Genomic DNA, 22,443 nt, shown 5'->3' with positions numbered 1-22,443 from the left:
TTATATAAAGCATATAATTTTGTTAGAAAATATTTGGTTTTCTCCTACACACCTTAGGTCAATAACATCATGGTACAGTAAAATAAATGGGTAACCTTGTAGTTCTCCAAACAGAGAGTTAGACATGCCCACCCAAAAGGAATAAAACTATTTGTGTATTAATGCTGGATAAAATGGCCATAAGGCAACACATTGAGTTTATTAATAACAGGTATTGCAGTTTTGTAGATGTTGGCTATGGATAATATGATGAAGATGCTCAGTTGCAAAAAAATGCTTTATTATCATAACTGTTTTCAGTTAATGATTGTTGGAAAATACCTTGGAAAATTCTTGGTAAGAGGGCTTACTGGTAAAGAGATGGCCAACATTGTGATTGAGTCTCTTCATTGGTTACATAGTGTTGATGTTATTGTGTGGTTACTTACATGTGATGGCCCTTCTGTCCATTTTATGATGATGAAAGTGCTGGGTGCAGATTTATGAGTTAAAGTTTGAAGCCATGCTTTCCTCATTTGTTGGTTCATGTAATAGTTTATCCATGCCACATGCTTAAGCTGGTAAAGAAATGATTTGCAGAAAGTGGTACATTTTCCAATATGCATGATCAAGTTGTAATGCGGTGATCATACCTTGAGAAGTTGCATAAAGTACAGGAAACAGGAGGTCTCTTGCTTAGCAGTAAGTTGAAAAATATTCATTTACAATGGGAAATAATACAATGAAGGTGAATTTTGCTGCTCAGGTCACAGGTTAAAGTGTTGTTAATGCACTATAGTACTGTGACATGGTAATGTACCTTCACATTTCAAGGGTTCAAAGGGGACTACAAAAAAAAACATTTTTAAAATTTCATCTTTGATATTTTAAGCACTCAAACCCTCTTGGAAAGGGAAGCAAAGCACCAATGGGTGTAGCAAACATCAACAACTGGATGGAAGTACTGAAGAAAACTGAGAATTACATCATGTATTTGCATGATAAATTAAGTAAAGCAGTTAAAATTGGTTTCTTCATATGTATTGAAAGTGTTCATGGTCTGTTTCATGATCTTGTGGGAGATTCAAATCCATACATAAGGTATTTATTGACTGATAAAATGAGTCATGTCTACCTTGAGCCATTCTTTTCAGCTATCTGCATTAAAGGTGGCTTCGATGACAACCTCACTGATCAATAGTTCATGGCTGCATACAAAAGGCTACTTTTGTATCACAGTATAGCAGGAGACCCAACAACATAAACATTCTTACTGTGCTACTTGATGTTGTAGCTGATACTCCAGCTGTCATTGCATGTTCAGATATTTCAGTCATCACAAAATATGACCTACTTTATTAAAAGTCGGTCATAAATGGGCATGATTATGCTGAAGTACCAAATTTAATAAACTGTCTTTTTATTTACAAGGAGATATCAATGTTCTATATTGCAGGATATAAAGTTTGAATGGTTAGGAAAAAAAAAAACTAGAAATTTTGTGTTATGTGTACACATTGTTTGATAAAAAAAAAAGCTTTTGTACTTATAAAGGACAGAAATCTTGGAAAAGGTATCTTCAAGTGTTGTAAAAATATGTGAGGAAACTGAAAAATGTGTTCATCATTTATTGAAACCTGGATGTGATAACCTTCTGTAATTAAATTCTATTTTGTCTCTGATTTGAGAATTGTCAGAATTGATTCTTCTTAAGCACCAGTAGCAATACATTTAATCTTGAGATAGACACTGTTAGGGTTTACATTTATAAAAGTAATCTTTAGACCCACACTGTATGTGTTTAAAATCAATACAGGTAATCTTGAGATACATACTGTGAACATTTAAATTTTATAAAGGTACTCTTTAGATCCATATTGTATGTGTGTAAAGTCAGTGCAGTTAATCTTGAGACAAGTGATGAAGACCAACTGATCATTACTAAATACTTCAGTTTGTTAACAATTTCTGTCTTCTAATAAAACACATTTGTATTGTTATCTTATGATACTTTTAAATTTTCATTTATAGACAAAGATTTTTCCAAAGATTATAATAAAAAACAAAAACACTGTCTAATTATCAAATCATATGCCACATTCATTAAGCTAAAGTAAATAAATGTTTACACACTAATTCAGAACACAAATGTTTACCCTGTTACAGCCCTAAAAGAAGCAAAAATTACTTGCTTTCATTCGTGCCCCATAGTGATATATCTGTGGACTTATAATGCTAGAAACTGGGCTTTAATACATGGAATGGGCAAAGCACAGATAACCGTTTATGTAGCTGTGTACACAATGACTAAGGAACAACTTTCTTTCACAAAATGAACATTTATCTTAGTTAAGGCCCATTTCAGCCATAAAAATCAAACAAACTTTATTTACTAAACCTATAAAATCTGGTGTTTTTAACTGAAAGGTCACCAAGTTATTATTAACTACTATTAAATTTTGTATAAAAGCTGAATTACGTATTTAATTTAAATATAGAAACATGCACACAAAAAATTCAATGATTCATTTGTAATGCTAAATTATTTATTATGGCATTGAACACTTTCCGTTCATTTATGTTCAGATAAGATAGAATTAAAACTGTTTCCATACAAAATAAAACTACAGTGTTCATGCATACAAGTAATGTTAAATTTCAGCAATAATAAAAAGAACAAGTTAATAAGCAAAACACGATATATGATGCATTATTCTGTGGCTTTTTATTTTATGATAATGGCATATTTCCTCCAACCAATGGTATATAGCAGCCAATCCACATATATAGACAAGTGGCACACAAGCACATGGGAATTTCAGCAAGAAGCAGACATAAACTAATTAATCTACCTGATTCACAACTGTATCCAGCTTCACGTTTAGAACAAACACACACCTCATACCTCTAGGAGTCTTTAAAGTTCTCAACTCCAGAGCTACTGATTATGAACACGTTACTTTTTAAAAAGCCTCTCCATTTTAAATAACACGAACTGATCCATGTTTTCATTAATATAATGAATTCCAGATGTTCAGTGTTTTACTTTATTTTACTTCAAATGGATGGTAATGTTAAACTAAATATGTTTTGAGACATATGCCTTTGTATACATGTGTAGTTCCAAATATTTTAGCTTGTTTGTAAGAATGTTTCCTTTTAGCATATATTAATTTATAACATGACAACACATTAATCTTCAAATAGATAGTGATGTAATATTATGTAAGTTTTGAGACATATGCCTTTGTGAACATGATCTTACCCAAACCAGCCGTTTGGTTTGGTTTGGAAACCTTCTCCGGTCATCGTCAGGTTCACAAAGAAAGAATGAAGTAACTGACCGATAGCTAACCATATGTTTGAAGGGGGTTGTGCAAATGAGTGTAAGAATGTAGAGGGCGAGCTTAGATGTTTGATTATATTTATTAATACCTCTACATAAACATTTTCTCAACCCAAACCAGCCGTTTTTACATATATATTTTTCTGTGCAAGTGGGTTTTCTCGTCATCACATGATCTGAATACTTTAGTTTATTTGTAACAAAGTTTCCTTTTAGCATAGATTCATTGACAACACATTACTCTTGTAGTTTTATGAAAACAGGGTTGTGTTGGTACACTGCTGGTCAAAATCTTAAGGCTAATGAACATAAAGAAAAAATATGCACCTTGTATTGTTAGACTCAACTACTTATTTGAGTAGAGCTTCGAAAGACGAAAATAAGAAAATGGAAAATAAAAATAAAAACCTTTTTAGCATTTAATAGGGAAAATGTGAACACTATGAAATTAGCCTAAATACTAGCTGGTCAAAAGTTTAAGACCATACTGAAACGAAACGTTAATCGGTAAACACGTAATGAAATTTAGTCATTTGTGTTCAAGCATTAGTGTTGTCAACATCTCCCACTGACATCTCCTGTGTTACATTAGGTAAAAATATAGCAAAGGCTAAAAAATTGACAGAGTTTGAACGTGGCAGAATTGTCGAGCTGCAAAAGCAAGGTCTCTCTCAACGTGTCATCGCTGGTGAGATTGGGGGTAGTAAAATTACTGTTCCAAATTTCTTAAAAGACCCTAAGGGAAACGAAACGAGAATTTCAAGTTGTCGGCCCAAGAAAATTTCGTCAGCGTTGAGCAAGAGGATTTGACAGGTTGTCCGGCAAGACACCAGCCGATCGTCGAACCAGATTAAGGCTCTTACGGACGCAGAATGCAGCTGAAGAACAATAAGATGGCATCTACGAGAGAAAGGCTTTAAAAACCGTAAACGTCTTCAAAGGCCACGCCTCCTTCCACACCATGAAACAGTTCGGTTAAACTTTGCTGAGAAGCACTAAACATGGGACACAGAGAAGTGGACGAAGGTTTAGTTCTCTGATGAGAAAAAAAAAATTAACCTAGATGGTCCAGATGGCTTCCAACGTTACTGGCACGATAAGGATATTCCATCGGAGACATTTTCCACACGACACAGTGGAGGAGGTTCCATCAAGATCTTGGATGGTTTCTCCTTCCATGGAACAATGGAACTTCAGGTTATACAGGGGTGTCAAACAGCAGCTGGCTACATTGGTATGATGGAGAGAGCATACTTATTGACTGAAGGCCTTAGCTTGTGTGGAAATGACTGGATCTTTCAGCAGGACAACGCTGCAATCCACAATACCCGCAGAACAAAGGACTTTTTCTTGGCGAATAACGTGATTATTTTGGACCATATAGCGTGTTCACCCGAACTGAACCCCATTGAAAATGTTTCGGGGTAGATGGCAAGGGAAGTCTATATAAATGGACGTCAATTCCAAACAGTGCGTGATCTTCGTGAAGCCATTGTCACCACTTGGAATAACATTCCAGCCAGCCTTCTGCAGTGACGGCCGTGCCACTCACCACTGAGACCTCTTGTTGGGCGTTTCCTACCCTGTTTAGGACTTCTTTTTAGTATGGTCTTAAACTTTTGATTAGTTAGTATTTTAGCTAATTTGATAGTGTTCACATTTTCCCCTATTAAATGCTAATTTTCATTTAATTTTTCCTTTTTTTATTTTCATCTTTTGAAGCTCAAATAAGTGGTTGAGTCTGACAACGCAAAATACATATTTTTTCTTTATGTTCACTGGCCTTAAGATTTTAGCCAGCAGTGTATTTGTTGGTTGAAAACCAGTATTAAAGTGATAGTCTAGCTTTCGAAAAACAACAAATAAATACCTTATTATATATATATATATACATTTGTAATGGAGACAACATTTGTTTCTATGTATCATAAGTCATAACATACAAATGGCAAACACAAAATAAATATAGAAATTGTTTTCAGAATATTTCTATCTGAACTTTAAATTTTGAAACTTTGGTTATCAGGAAAACAAGTTAACTGTGGATGTTTTTTTTATTTTATTTTTCACATTCCCATTTCATCTATTGTGGCTCAAAATCAGAGGTCTGTAAAAGATAGACCTAAAATGTAATTTAGTTTTTTTAAGAGATAAATGGAGAAGACAAAACATTTGCAGTTTACCTTTTTTATATCAATGTTTAACTTACAATATATCAGTGGCCTACAAAATTTAAATTATTGTATTACATGTGTAGATAGTGTTTCATAGAAACTTTGCTCTCATCATCCAGCCAAAATAACGAGTTTTGATATTGAATAAAAACCTTATTGGGGTCTGACATATAAAGTTTCTAATTCTCATGATCAGTATGTGTACAGTTTTAATTTTATGTACTTCCTAATTCATTTATAGGGGAATATATCCATATTTTCCTTTTATTTATTTGAATAGTTGCTGTTATATTTGTTATTTTTATTTTATGCTGTTGCTGTTTATTTCTTCATTTTTACTTCAATATTAATAAAAAATAAAGTATTTCTTCATTTGTGTGAAGCGTTGAGTATTGTTTAACCTTGACCTGATTATTTTGTGGTAAACTTATAATATATAATGAAATAAAACCAACTACATTACATAGCTATTAATCAATATAATCTGACATAAAAGCCAGGTTTTTTACATATGCTTATTAGCATAAATACAATCACATGCCAAATGACCTGCCAGCCCACTTTGTTGAAATAAATTATCATAGATTATTTGAAGATGTGTAAACAAGAATTATTTCTGATTGAATAACTAAAAGTCAAAAATGTATAATCAATATGAGAAAGCAAGGGAGTTTAAAGGCAAAAAGTCTGTTTGTTTTGAATTTCCTGCAAAGCTACAGAAGGGCTATCTGCACTAGCTGTCCCTAATTTAGCAGTGTAAGGCTAAAGGGAAGGCAGCTAGTCATCACCCCATTGCCAACTCTTGGGTTAGGGATAATCTTTTAACAACGAATAGTGGGATTGAGCGTCATATTATAACGCCCCCACGGCTGAAAGGGCGAGCATGTTTGGTGTGACCAGGGTTCAAACCCGTGACCCTTAGATTACGAGTCGAATGCCTTAACCCACCTGTCCATGCCAGGCCATGGCAAAAAGAAAATAATGTTACTCTCAAACTGTACTTATAACTGTTGCTTTAGACATTTGGAAATTATAAAATTAATTCTGTATTTAGGTGAATTTTACATTATTTTAACACCAGCAATTTCAAAAATATTTTATTACAAACTATTTATATTAGAACTAAGCAACAGACATACATAAAATTAACAGATTTGTAGCAATGAAAATCCTCTCAGGGTAAGTGTTGCCAACAAGTATTACAGCCAAAGAGTAATATTAAATAGAATTTCAACTTTCTCCTTATTTGAATCTATCCCCTTTTCTGTATTGTAAATTTTTAGGTTCTAAAATTTATAAAGCCATCGAATTAGTAATAAGATTACAGAATCTGATACAACAATGCTTCTACTTTAATGTTGCTTACCCCGCTAGTACAGCGGCATGTCCACGGATTTACAACGCTAAAATCAGGGGTTTGATTCCCTGCGGTGAGCTTAGAAAATAGCCCGATGTGGCCTTGCTATAAGAAAAACACACACTTAATGTTGCTCATGAACATTATCATTGTTTCACAATACTGAGATTCTTAAAAGCTATATTTTTACTTTAAAATACAGTTGTATGCTTCACCCAAAATGTCTTCCAGCAACCACAGGATAAAGCTGTAATGAAGATAAAAGAAGGCTTTGTATAATATTCATACATATAGATGTATTGAATGTAGAACAATGGCAGCAAAAATGAATATTTGATCAGTGTGTTTATAACAACAAGCATTTAATTCTAGAACTTTACAAAAGTATATATTTCATATTCAGCAAACTATATTGAATAGTGTAATATATTAGGTATTGAAATTTATCATGTTCAAAATTTTATAAATGAACCCATAACTTTAAATAATAACAATAGCTTTGCTATGATTGCATATGGTCTGAAAAACTTGTATAATATTGTTACAATCTTTGCATTATCCCACCATTTTTTTTTTGTTTTTATAAACCGACTACATCTGTTTTTCCTCGAACTTAATTTTTTCTGAAATGTTTGAGTTTTATAAATTTTTATGTCTGATACTTTACCGTCTTCGATATAGCTTGCTGAAAAATGATAAACTATGTTACATTATTTACTACATTCAGATTTTTATATACACTTGAATTTGTTCATCATTGGAAGGTTTTGAGGACAAAGCTTGTAAAGTACGTTTCTTTTATATTTTGTCACAAATAAGTTTCTCCTACCATATTTTGACTACTGTTTGTTCAAATTTGCTGTAAGTTCAGAGTTCTTACTATAGATTATTGGGTTAATTATTTTTGCAGTGAAATTCTGGAGCAATTTAGAAATTATTTGTGTGGGCTTCCCAGAAGTCTGTGCATACTTATATCATGGCTATCAAGAGACAGGGAATTCAGTAATGGTATATGAAGTAGACAGTTTGTGTATTTTGTACATAAGGTATGTTATCTCTGTAATGCTATGGTTATTTCACAGTATCGGTTAAATTGTTTAATATTTATGTATTTTTATTATTATGAGAATTATTTAGTCACATATGTACACTTCTTTTTCAGACATTGTATCTTATAGTAACAAAAGATAAGCCAGACATTAAAGAAAAGCAATAATATGTTTACAGTCTTTCAAGATTTCCAGGACAAGTGTTTAAAAGTGATGTAGATAAATAATACACAGCCTCTTAACTGTTAAAGGTACAGTATAAATTATTATTATTTTGCTAGGCTATTTTGTTTTACTTTGAACCTATCATCTTAATGAAACACACAAAAAAAATAATATCAGTAAATATAAAAATTCACTGTTATGTGTAGCTGTTCATCTGACGTGCAAGTTTTAACAATTTAGGTAACTTTACAGCTGCCACAAATGTATCTGCATACGACTGACGAGCGCACTAAGATGGATAGAGTATCTCTGGGTTTGAATACATTTTTTATTGTAAGTGCGGACTTAAATACTAAATGTAGTGTAATTTATGGGTAACATATCTTGATTATATCCAAATTTGAGTTTGAAACTTTCTGTGCTCATGGAAAAAGTGATAAAATATTAGCATATATACCGACACGTTATTTTTTTACAGGTTTTATTTTACTTGTTAAAAATGTTGGGCCCCTTAGCGGCATAGCAGGATGTCTGCAGACTTTCAACGCTACAAATGTATTCTCAATACATCTGGTATGGGTATTAAAACTTTAATTAAAATAAAGTACAGAACAACGTTTTCTGTGGCGCCGCCAAGGGAGGGCTTTAGGCCCCCCCAAATGAGCCAAGCCCCCCTCAGCCCCCCAATATTGTTACCTACATATATTTATAAAATATGGAAAACACAATCGTCATTGTTGCTTAACAATTAACATCAAAGAGACATAGATCTGTAGAACTCAACGACTTCATTAAGACGGAAGTATGTGTCATGCGTCCCATAGCAACGTACTGAAAGCACTGAAACTCATGCGCTGTATTGCTGCTCCCTGTGTAATGCCATTCTATCTTGAGCTTTGACGAAGATTAGACAATCACGTTGATTTGAAGTTACAACAGAACAGGCGCATTGTTTTGAAGTAATATTGACTATAAACACAACATGATGAAAGAGAGTTAGCTTGATAGTGACCTTACTTTTCCTCAGAGTGTGTTAACTGCACATGGGATAATTCGTTTCTGCTATGTAAACTATGTCTTTATGTTATATTTCTTTTGATTTGTAGCTTTACTCTTAATGGCATATTAAATGTTCAATCTAAGCTAATATTGATTTTCTTTATTATTATGTATTACCTTGGGTGGAATTTTGGTGAGCTTCCTCTTTTACATATACGCATATTTTCATAAACAGATTATTTCTAATTTGTAATAATGAATTATTAATCAGAGTATGAGTTTCCAATGAAAACTGCATTGAAAACGCAGTTCAAAATAGCACACCTTTCTGAAATGTACCTTGGTATTTACATTATTATAATTTACCATCTATACTTCATATTGATGATATTTTGGGAAGCCCCTCCACAGTTTACCTCAGCCCCCCCCCCAACGAAAATATTCTGGCGCTGCCACTGAACGTTTTGACTTTCTTAGCTCATTTTCAGGTTAACTCTAACACTTTGTACTTCAAGTGAGTTTATCGTCATCATGAACGCTACAAAAAACCAGATTTCGTAAATGTGGTGGGCAGAGCACAGATGACCCATTGTGTAGCTTTGTGCTCAACATCAAACAATCAAAACTATTAGTGTGATTGGAGGTCAGTCATTACTCTGTTTAGGAAATTTATTCTCACGAATGCTTTTACACAAGTTTGCTACATTTTAAAAGTTATGTTTATGTTTTCAACTACACTTTGAAAATTAAATAAAAGGTTGAGCAATTGCTAAATTTTTATTATAAAAAACGATAACGTTTCGAGTTCGGGACTTTCGTTGGATCATACAGTTTTCAACAAAGGCGCATGCTTAGAATTCTAAGAACTACGTGTATAATATTTAGAATGTCGGCGATTGTTCGATCCTTTATTTAATATATTTTTGGTCGGCTTTAACTATATTTATCTTTCAATTCTTCTTTCGTAATAGTTACGTTTTGAGTTGAATTTTCGAGCTTTTTATGGAAGTTGTAAATTGTAAGAAATTTTCGCAAGTTCAGTACAGATCTATATATTGTTGTTATTGCTATTTAAATATAAAAATACAACTATTGTCTAACTTCTAACAACAATTATCCATCTGATATTGTAGGCACGTCACGTTACTAAGTGTAAAGCCTCAGAAACAAAAAAATTAACTAATCGATCTCAAATACAAACGGTGTATTAAATGGTTTATAGAGTAATCTCTTATGAAACTGGTTTCGCTTTTCAGAAGATCTTCTAACAAGTTTTTTATTAAGAGCAATCTGTGTTTGATGTTTATCATATAAATTGTTGTTATTATTTGTTATAATATTTGCAACATTAACGAGTTTGGGTAAGTCATGAGTTTTATTTTTTAAAATTAGCTTGAGTAGTTCATGTAAACAGTATTTGATTGTGTAATTAAAGCAACAAAGATTATGTTGTCTCTCTTTACTGAATTGAATCCGTAATTTTATAGTAATATTCTTAAATCTGTTGTGGAATAAATAATGAATGAGGCATACCTCTTGTATTAATTTGCATAATTCGCAATCATTAATTTACTGTATACTTACACTAAGGTAATTGCAGCTTTTGGTCCTACAGATGTTTGTAAAGATGAGTATTTATATTGTCGGTACGTATACGAAAATAATAAATTATTCATCTTGCTACGAACAGATTATAAATCTGACATCCTTGAATCTGCTTTCTTTTGTCAGTTATCCTGAGTATGAGAGCTGCAACCATAGATGCCCCGTAGGAGATACGTTTTTACAATACTTAAGAAACCTTACAACCTTTTATGGGGTATTTATGGTATTGGTATGTCTTAGATCATGTCTTCTACTACTTCAGGAATTAAAGGTGAGATTTTATCTCAAACCGTCTAATATAGGATATTTACTGACAATCCTTTAGCCAATTAAACAAAACTTTGATTTGAACACGATTAGATGATATATTTATTGGCGATTATCGCATAAATTAAATGTCAGTGTTACCTGTTTAATTTTTTTTATAGTGATTAAATTAATTTATGCTTGTCAAGCATTTTTTCTCTAGAAGTATACAGTAATGCAAGTGAAATATATGGGTGTGTTGGACAAAGTATCTAACTTCGTGGTGATAAATTTGGCAATAAATGAACAGTACGCACTTCGCTTATTTTAAAATAGTATATGTTTAAAATAAGTTACATTTACTTACAGTTTGTTTTGGAATTTCGCACAAAGATACTCGAGGGCTATCTGTGCTAGCCGTCCCTAATTTAGCAGTGTAAGACCAGAGGGAAGGCAGCTAGTCATCACCACCCACCGCCAACTCTTGGGCTACTCTTTTACCAACGAATAGTGGGATTGACCGTCACATTATAACGCCCCCACGGCTGGGAGGGCGAGCATGTTTGGCGCGACTCGGGCGCGAACCCGCGACCCTCAGATTACGAAGTGCACGCCTTAACGCGCTAGGCCATGCCGGGCCCTTTTATTTACAGAAAGAATTTACATTATGTATGTCATAGTTGTATTTTAAATACTATATTATAGAGTTCTCTCTTTCTTGTCAATAAACTGCTTTAGAATCCACTTGAAAAACTGAACTATCTCTCTTTACTTTTAATTCAAACAATGACAGTGTATAACTCTCTTATTTCTTTTACCTTTATCGTTCCTTTTATCATAACAGTATCCTCACTTTCTGACGGCTCGGCATGGCCAGGTGGATAAGCTACTCAGTGAGGACATGTTTTGTATGAACTCCGTGTTTACACTTCTGAAGTTTTTAGAATTTAGTTTCCTTTCCTTTGAGGCTTGTTTCAAATTCTATTCTTATAGTTATTATTTTAAGTTAGATAAGCTACATCATTATTTGCTGTTAAAATTAATATTAAGATTTGTTTTTGCGCGGACCATTATGTCTTCCCTTGTAGGGTGGAAAGTGACATAATGAGGGGTGATGAATTGTGTGACATGAAAATCGTGTATGAAGCGTTCTGTTTTTTTGTGTCTAGATAATATCGACTACGGGGATATATTTCGGCAAATATGTGCAGAATATGGTGATGCATCAATATCGGCAATCATTCCAAGATCTGGAGGATTAGAAGTTACCTTTGTTTTGCAGAGTGATGCTAATTCAGCTATGGATGATGGTGTTATTAACGGTCAGGTTTTTGAAGTACTTGGTGTCGCTAACAAAGTTGTAACGGTTTCATTCTTTGAAGTAGGCATACAAGAATACATGCTAACGTGTATAATGTGTCAATCATATTCGTTTAAAGAGGCAAATTAATCGAACTAGGTTGCACTCTACAAACAATCATATTAAGGGCAAATTAATCGAACGACTCTAAAGGGTGTGTGGAAACGTATTAATGGTATCTATACAGGAATAAGACATGTACGCGTTTAGTTACCAACAGGTGTATCATCTATACGCCTTATAGATCCAGTCGGAAGGGGTGCATTCTATCAAATAAAACACAATCATCAGATAAAAGTCTGTAATAGATGTAAGGCTGATGATCATTTTTACAGCCGCTGTCCTAAACGTAAATGTCGGAAAAGTGGAGAGATCGGATATTTTGCGCGAGATTGCATAAATGCTAATAATCAACTTACTAATATCGAAAAAGAAAAGCCTCCTGAATTCACCGACACCCCCGTTGCGTCCGAAATAGAAGTGGAATCGCCTGTTTTAATTACTCAAGTTCCTAACGTATAATCATTTGTTGAGAACACGAGACAAGAAGAACTGTTGGAGAATGTTACAGAATCAGAAATTATAATTTCTTCCAAAAATAGAAAAGAAGATAATGTTATGGGCTACGCGAATGCAACACGAAAAGGCTATCGATTGATGAAAATAAACCACAAGAAAATACAAAAGTAAAACAAGTTCGTCTCAAGAAGAATAGCAGGAAACATAATCAGAAAGATATTACTAACAGAACGAAGTTCTCCAGTTAAAATTATACACTCTTAATGTTTACGGGTTATCTAATATGTTTAAGCTAGAAAAATTTTTAACTTTACTTAAAAAGAGAAAATATGTTATTACTTGCTTACAGGAAACATTTTGGTATGATGCTTTTGTTGATAAAGTTAAATTACAGAGGGAAGGGGATGTTATCACTTACGATTCTGAATTACATAGAAAAGATGTTGCGATTTTTTATTGGCAGGGGTCCAGATATTAGTGATATTAATTGTCATATTAGTGGAGTAGGTCGTAAGATAGTTTTATCATTTACTTACAGTGCAAAACATTTTACAGTTGTTAATATTTACGCACCATATTCTTCTGCAGAACGCTGTTCATTTTTCAATAACTTAAAATTTGATATACCTTCTGATTTTTTATTATAATGGGTGACTTCAATTGTGTTTTAAACGAAAGGTTAGGTAAATACCCATTTCATCACATTAATGACAAACCCCGAACAATATTACATGAAGTTTTAAATTCATTTGATATAGTAGATCTATACCGATATAGTTTTCCAACTAACCGCGAATTCACTTGGTCTAGAACAGTGGTTCTTAATCTGGGTTCAATCGAACCCAAGGGGTTCGGTGAGTCAGTCTCAGGAGTTCGGCGGAGGTTAAAAGACACACACTGTGCGTGTGTCTGTTCTGTTCACCCGACTCGTATGATTCGTGACGTCATGCTCCACTTGGCCATCATTGGCTGCGGCTGATCACGTCATATGACTTGGCCTTAATATCTGTGCTTCAAGGATCTTCGTGCACATAGCAGTCGACTTGTGACTGTAGTAATCGTGCGTCATTTGTGATTTTTTTTCATAATCTTTCAATCCCTTCATACTAACTATGTCGAGCAAAAACATACAATATGGATTCACGTGTATAACGGAACATGATGGGAGTCAGCGTCCTTAATGCATGATTTGCAATGCCAAGTTGAGCAATTCTAGTCTAGCGCCGGCAAAACTAAGAGAACACTCCCTAAAGCTGCATGGAGATAAGAAATACAAGAACACAACGCTTGCTGAATTCAAGATAAAGAGAGCCAGATTCGATGAAAAGGCTACTTTGCCTGTTCTCGGCTTTGTACCCATCGACAAACCGATCCTCACAGCATCGTCGAAGTTGCGTACTTGATCGCAAAGTAGGGCAAACCATACACTATTGGTGAAGCACTCCCAAAACCAGCTGCGTTGAAGATAGCGAATATCATACTGGGAAAAGCTGCTGAAAATAAGTTATCCCAAATTCCTCTTTCAAATGACATTATCAGCAGCAGAATAGATGATATGAGAAATGACATCTTGGCTCAAGTAGTTGCAGATCTAATTTCAAGCCCAGCAAAATTCAGCCTTCAACTCGACGAGACCAATCTAAGCCAGCTTGTATTCGTGCGCGATGTGAAGAACGACGAGATAAAAGAAGATTTTTTTATTTTATAAGCTTCTTACAACAACAACTAAGGGAGCTAACGTGCATAAACTTGTGGATAACTTCTTCAGAGACAACGATCTTTCGTGGGATATGGTTTCTGCAGTTTGTTCGGACAGAGCTTCAGTCATGCTGCGATGAAACTATACTTTTGGTGCACTGGTGAAAGCTGATGCACCACACATCATTGTAACACATTGTGTTCTGCACAAGCATGCATTGACAACAAAACCTTGCCTTCAAAACTGGCAGAAGTATTAACAATTGTAGTGGAATGTGTGAACGTTGTGCAAAATAGTGCCCTGAAGCACTGCATCTTCAAAAAGCTGTGTAATGAAATGGGCTCTGAATTCGAGGTACTTCTCTACCATTTGAACGTTCGGTGGTTATCCTGGGGAAGGATGCTAAATAGTGTTTTTGCCATGCGTGTGGAATTAGCCCTGTTTTTGCGAGAGCACCGACATTGTCATGCAGATTGCTTCAAAAATCTGAGTTCATTCTCATTTTGGCGTACATGGCCAATGTCTTCAATGCTCTCAATCAACAGATGCAGGGTGGTAGAGTCAACATCATCAAAGCGGAAGAAAACCTGAAGGCTTTTCAAAAAAGCTACTGTTATGGAAACGACAAACAGAGAATGATAACTTTGCAAACTTCTTCTGCTGGACGATTGTGTAAGTAAGATCGAAGATGTGTCTGAAATCAGAGACATTTCTGTGCCCGGGGAACTGAAGCAAACAATTGCCATGCACTTAGATGAATGCACAAAGTCTCTCGATGGATACTTACCCACCAGAGAGTCATTTCCAGCATGGGTGAGACAGCCGTTCACGTTTAGTGTTGCAACAGCAGATATCAATGATGAATACCTCGACGAAATCATTGATTAAGTATGTTAACTTAATCAGTTTTTTAACAGGAAGATAATTTAAGTGGATAACATTTTCACCATCTGAATCACACATCTCAAAAATAAATTGTGTCGTACCTGTAACTGGTGGAATTTCTCTTTCAACCAAGTCTTTCCATTTTTCTGGAATAGCATCATATAACTTTTTGTAATACTGTCTGACTTGAACAGGTATCACACTTTCAGATACATCCTGACATAACTCGATAAGTTTTTAAGGGAAGCCAAGGAGGGACAAATTCGTAAGTGAAGTCCCTTAAGCGAATTAGTCCAGCGCTAATAAAATGTATATTTTAGAATGTACTTAATCCCATAGTGAGAACAAAAACATTGAGAAACAGTGGTTGCCGGAAAACAATCTGTGTTATTTGGGAAGATTCGACGACTCCTAACGAGCGTTTTACAAAACTCTAATACTTCATAATAAAATGTAGGAACATTCATCATTTGTCGTGGGAGAATGTCACAATACCATACATCGTGCCCAAGATTTAAATCACCATACTTGTCTTAAAGATGGGCAAAGAGGATAAACATAGATGGAAATGTGTTATAATCTGAAGAACCATTTTAACCAATACGCCGCCTTTTCCCTCTTGACGTCTGTTAAATTGAGACCATCTTTGTCTTTCGAAGATATTAAAATTTCGTTACGCACTTTATGTACTCCACCATCCCATATAAACCGTAAAATATCATGTTTAATTGTCAGATAAATCCTGCTTTCCATCGGCAAGACCATCAGATAATACCAAATAGTACTGGAAGCTAACGAGTTCACAACCATAACTTTGACTTTCAATGACAGACTCCGATATCTCCAAGCAACCAATATGCGTGTTATTCTCTGACACAATACTTCCCAATTCAGATCATGTATTTCTGCCGCATTTGTATGGGACTGGATACCCAACATTTTTAAAGGGCTATTTCCAATAGCCAATTTATCCATTTTTAATTCCTGGTTATCAGCTAATGAGCCCAACCACGTACCTTTACTTTTTTCCCAGTATATTTTGCTACCAGATGCCCGTTCATAATCATTACACGTTTCTTGTATGGCAATAAGAGAGTCAGCATCAGACACTATTATCTGAGTATCATCAGCATGCATGTATACCAGTGAAATTGAACAGATATTATTGTATTTGAGAGAAATACCTCGAATTTGTGGGTTATGTACCAAGGCTTCTCTGAAAGGTTCTGCACAGAGAACATACATTTATGCAGATAAAGGGCACCCCTGTCTTATCCCTCTAGAAATATTAAATTCCTTTGTCAGATATCCATTGCATTTAACGAGACCAGAGATGTTGGTAAAACATAATCTTATCCAGTTGCAATAATTGGTACCGAATCCCATTCTAGAAAGAACTGCAAACATGTATGAATGATCAACTCTACGAAATGCTTGCAGTTATCTAATATAGTATTGTCGCCTCCCTCAGAGAGCAAAACTATTAACCCTTTTCTCATAATTGGTAGCAGCTGGTTTTGTGAGTACATCTGATTTAACTACTTAACATAATTGTCCACAATAAGAGGCATAAAAATCTGAAAAAATTCTGTGGTGAAGCCATCGAGACCGGGAGATTTACCACTCTTCATTCCTTTCAATGCATTTAATAGTTCCTCCGATGAAATGGGAGTTTTGCAAAGTTTTCGATTGACGGAAGACAACTTTTTAGTTAATTTAGACACGAATGGAAACATAAAGTCCAGTAATAATAATATACACAGTTTAAAATATATGTTATAGCTGTACAAGGTACATAATTTTCATCATACCAGTGGCGGCGCCAGAATATTTTCGTTGGGGTGGAGAGAGATAAACTATGCAGGGGCTTCCAAAAATGCCATCAATATGAAGTATAGATGGTAAATTAAAATAATGTAACTACTACACTGGGCTTGGCATGGCCAAGCGCGTAAGGCGTGCGACTTGTAATCGGAGGGTTGCGGGTTCACGCCCGCGTCGCGCCAAACATGCTCGCCCTCCCAGCCGTGGGGGCGTTATAATGTTACGGTCAATCCCACTATTCGTTGGTAAAAGAGTAGCCCAAAAGTTGGCGGTGGGTGGTGATGACTAGCTGCCTTCCCTCTAGTTTTACACTACTAAATTAGGGACGGCTCGGTGCAGTGGGCTAACAACCTACTAACTTAAATACCTGTTGAAAAATCCGCAAGCGATTGTGGCCCTATGTTCCTTGATGGAACCTAATGGTGATAACTAACTACTACATTACATTAAATTAGGCACTTTTAAATAGTCCAATGAAAATTTCAAAATTCATTCTAGAATTGTTTAGAAATATTATTTGGTCAGTTAACATGTAAGGTTATTATCTAATCAAAAGTATAGCATCAATTGGATTGTAAGTCACAATTTTAAGTGTATGCCACAATCATCAGTACAATTTTGGATGGCTGATACACAATGCAAAATGATCTCACATAGGACACAACACCAGCTAAATGCTTCATAGTTTTCTCCTACATTCAATACACTTATACATGCATGTTATGTTTTACTTTTCAATAAAAGATAAATGAAATTAATGGGCAAATACCTGTGAAACCTTTGGTTTATCAAGTAAAATCCCTGATTATCTGTTGTAACTTGAAATCAATGTGGTTGTCCAATCTTCGTCAAACTGAAGGCAGAATGGCATTACACAAGGAGCAGCAATACAGCGCATGAGTTTCAGTGCATTCAGTACGTTGCTATGGGACGCATGACACATACTTCCGTTTTGATGAAGACGCTGAGTTCTACAGATCTATGTCTCTTTGATGTTAATTGTTAAGCAACAATGACGATTGTGTTTTCCATATTTTATGAATATATGTAGGTAACAATATTGGGGGGAGCTCAAGCCCCCCTTGGTGCCGCCACTGCATCATACAATTTCTGAATGTATTTTTTACTCTATTATTTTCTGCAGAAAAAACTACTGTGTACTCCTTTCTCCCTCTTCAAACCATTTAACCGGTGCCCGAACTAGGGCTCCTTCTATACTGGCAAGCTGTATATCGTTTATTTGTTCCTCCAAGTAATAAGCCTACTTAGGATCACGCTGAGCATCTTTCGACAAGTAATTGTTCTCCCTACGTAACTTTGACTTTAGTCATGCAAGATCATACTTACGGTTTGAGCTTCTAGTTTTGCATATTTATGGGTAACAAATATCACTAAATAACTGTTCATACAAAGTAACTAAGTCATTTTTATAAGTTTATCTGCATTTACCTCTTTCAATCAGTAATTCAATATTTCTAGTATGGTTCACATGATCTACTAACTTATTAATAAACAACCACACACCAGGCCCTCGCAGAGCAGGAGAAAAACTAACTGTACATTCAACTGTATTATGATCACTGTAAGGAAATGGAACATGACTAATTTTCGTAAAACGGGATACTTTGTTGAGACACCAGTATTTTATCTATATGAGACTGATACAAATTACCACAGATTATTCTAGACTAGTGGTTCTTAACTTTGTTGGAGGTACTGAACTCCAGAAGTTTCGTACTTGCATTCACTGAACCCTTTGTAATTGGAAAAATAAAATATGATTTTTTCAAATTCAAAACATAAGGAGATATTCTATTAGTGCACAAAATGAACCATTCATCAGTTACACACAATATCGCTGTGTTCAAAGAACAAAACATGAATTTCAGACAAAAAAACATAACTCAATGAATATTTACTGCAAATCAATGTGACTTTTGCTGTTGCCTTTCAGAGACAAGTTCAGAAATGTGTGGCTTCACCTTAACAAGTGCCACTCTCATATCATTTTCGCTACAAAGTATGTTCCTTTTCTTCGTTTTTGTGTCTACCATCCTCGAAAAGGATTGCTCGCAAAGATACGTTGTAACAAACGGTATGAGCATTTCAAGGGCTTTCTTAGCAATAAGCAAGTACGCTACGATTTGGTGACACCAAAACGTTGAGAGCATTGTTGTTCTTTAGCTGGCTCTGCTAAAGTTCAATGATTTCGTCGAGGTATTCATCATTGACATCTGCTGTCACAACACTAAACGTGAACGGCTGTCTCACCCATGCTGGAAATGGCTCTCTGGTGGGTAAGTATTCGTAGAGAGATTTTGCGCGTTCATCTAAGTGCATGTCAATTGTTTGCTTCAGTTCTCCGGGTACAGAAATGTCTCCGATTTCAGATACATCTTCGATCTTACTTGCACAGTCGTCCAGCAGGGGAAAGTTTGCGAAGCTATCATTTTCTGTTCGTCGTTTCCATAACAGTAGCTTTTTTTGAAAAGCCTTCAGGTTTTCTTCCGCTTCGATGATGTTGACTCTACCGCCCTGCATCTGTTGATTGAGTGATTGAGAGCATTGAAGATATCGGCCCTTTATGCCAAATTGAGAATGAACTCAGATTTTTGGAAGCAATCTGCATGACAATGTTGGTGCTCTCGCAAAAACAGGGCTAATTCCACACGCATGGCAAAAACACGATTCAGCACCCTTCTCCAGAATAACCACCGAACGTTAGAATGGTACAGAAGTACCTCGAATTCAGAGCCCATTTCATTACACAGCTCTTTGAAGATGCAGTGCTTCAGGGCACTATTTTGCACAACGTTCACACATTCCACTACAATTTTTAATACTTCTGCCAGTTTTGAAGGCAAGGTTTTGTTGCCAACACATGCCTGTGCAGAACACAATGTGTTACAATGATGTGTGGTGCATCAGCTTTCACCAGTGCACCAAAATCAGTTTCATCCCAGCATGACTGGAGCTCCGTCCGAACAAACTGCAGAAACCATATCCCGCGAAAGATCGTTGTCTCTGAAGAAGTCATCCACAAGTTTATTCACGTTAGCTCCCTTAGTTGTTGTTGTAAGAAGCTTATAAAATAAAATAAAATCTTTTTTATCTCGTCATTCTTCACATAGCACACGAATAGAACAAGCTGGCTTAGATTGGAAACGTCGGTGGTCTCGAGTTGAAGGCTGAATTTTGCTGGGCTTGAAATCAGATCAGCAACTACTTGAGCCAAGGTGTCATTGCTCATGTCATCTATTCTGCTGCTGATGGTGTCATTTAAAAGCCTCATTGGGATAAATGCTATGTCCACTGAGGGGATCGAACTTCTGATTTCAGTGCTACAAATTCGAAAACGTACATCTATTTAATCAGGAGTCGTTTAATTAGAAACACCTTAAGAAATAACCAGTCTATTTTCTTGTGATATCAATATTGTTGGATAACTATTAATATCTGCTTTATCTCTTACACCTATGCAGCACAAATGATATATTTTATAATGAATTATGTTTCAAGTTAAATTGTGTAACCCTCAGGTGGTTCGTAACTTTAATGGTCTAATTTAGAGCATTCTATACATGTTTTTATTTTTCATAATCTCTGATTATATAATTCAAAAGCTGCTCTTTGTTTCCATCACTGGTATCAGAGTATTGAATTCACAGTTACTCTCTAAATGTACATATATCATTGAGTTAGAATTATTACTTCATAGTTGTAATATTAATGACTACATTTCTTTACCAGTGTGCAAAACCTATTGAAAAAGAGGGAGTAAATAACGTTTCACTTCTTTGAGTTGATTGAAAGGACATCGGAAACAATAACAATTCATTGTTCAAGACAGATATAACAAATGAGGAAATTATGCGAAAGTTAAGAACTATTGTTTCTGAAGAAAATCCTAAAAAAAATATACCAAGATAAAAAAAATTGTCATGGGCAAGTTTAAAAATAACATGTACCTTAGCAGCTTTTTTCATTTAAACTTAAAGAAAAGTATGGAAAACTGAATTGGGTAATTACATTTATTAATATTTGAATTCAAGTTTGAGGTTCTGTATTTGAGTTCGACAGAAGTCTGTTTGTTTGTTTGTTTTTTGGAATTTCGCACAAAGCTACTCGAGGGCTATCTGTGCTAGCCGTCCCTAATTTAGCAATGTAAGACTAGAGGGAAGGCAGCTGGTCATCACCACCCACCGCCAACTCTTGGGCTACTCTTTTACCAACGAATAGTGGGATTGACCGTCACATTATACACCCTCACGGCTGGGAGGGCGAGCATGTTTAGCGACCCGCGACCCTCGGATTACGAGTCGCACGCCTTACGCGCTTGGCCATGCCAGGCCCGACAAAAGTCTGAATTTAAAGTATGAACGCTAACAATTTTGTGGAAGGTTGCAGAATGGTATTGCAACTTAAAGTTAAATTTGTACTCGGTAATAAAATATTCAAATTAAAACTTTATTTTTAGAACATAGTAATAATCTATAATTAATTAGTTGGTATTATTTTGCCTTAACCATATCACTTCATTAATCAGTTATTTATTTATTTTTTTTAACTATATGTTAAAGTATGACATTTTTTTAAAATTCTTGTTGTAGGTTCATTTTTTGAAAACTTTTCAGTTGAAGGAATATATAACGTTAAGCTAATTATTTTGTATATTTCACATAACAAATTCCTTCTATCTCCTTCAAATTCCTTTACACAGCAGACCACAAAATTATGTATCATTATTCTGCTAAAATTCAAAGCAAGGGTTTACTAAATATCATTATACAGGCTACTCAAGTACGGCAACTTCATAATACTTCAAACTTTGATAATATTTCACTTCCTTCTTTTGTGTTTGGATAAAAAAAATCACTTGGGATGTAAACATGTTAGTATGCATAAGAAATGTGTAATAGTCCAAACTGAAAGCTACCAGTTGATTTATTATTTTATTATTATAATGATTTAATTATTACAAACTGTAAATGTATACCTATCTTTTTTCATTGCTTTGACTCTTTTCATAATATTATTACACTATATGTGATACAAAGGATAGTTGTATAGGCTGATTAACTCATTGGTATTGAAAATATGATTGGACTTTAAAAATATACAAATGTTCAACATTAGAAATATCTTGCCCTTTTCTGATATATGAAGGAAATAAATTTAGTTAAAAGTGAGCAGTGTGATTCATTTTATCCAAATACAGCTAATACATTTTTCATCA

This window comes from Tachypleus tridentatus, chromosome 7 (genome assembly GCF_004210375.1).
Source record: "Tachypleus tridentatus isolate NWPU-2018 chromosome 7, ASM421037v1, whole genome shotgun sequence".
NCBI classification, from domain to species: Eukaryota; Metazoa; Arthropoda; class Merostomata; order Xiphosura; family Limulidae; genus Tachypleus; species Tachypleus tridentatus.
This window is presented reverse-complemented; position numbering follows the sequence as displayed.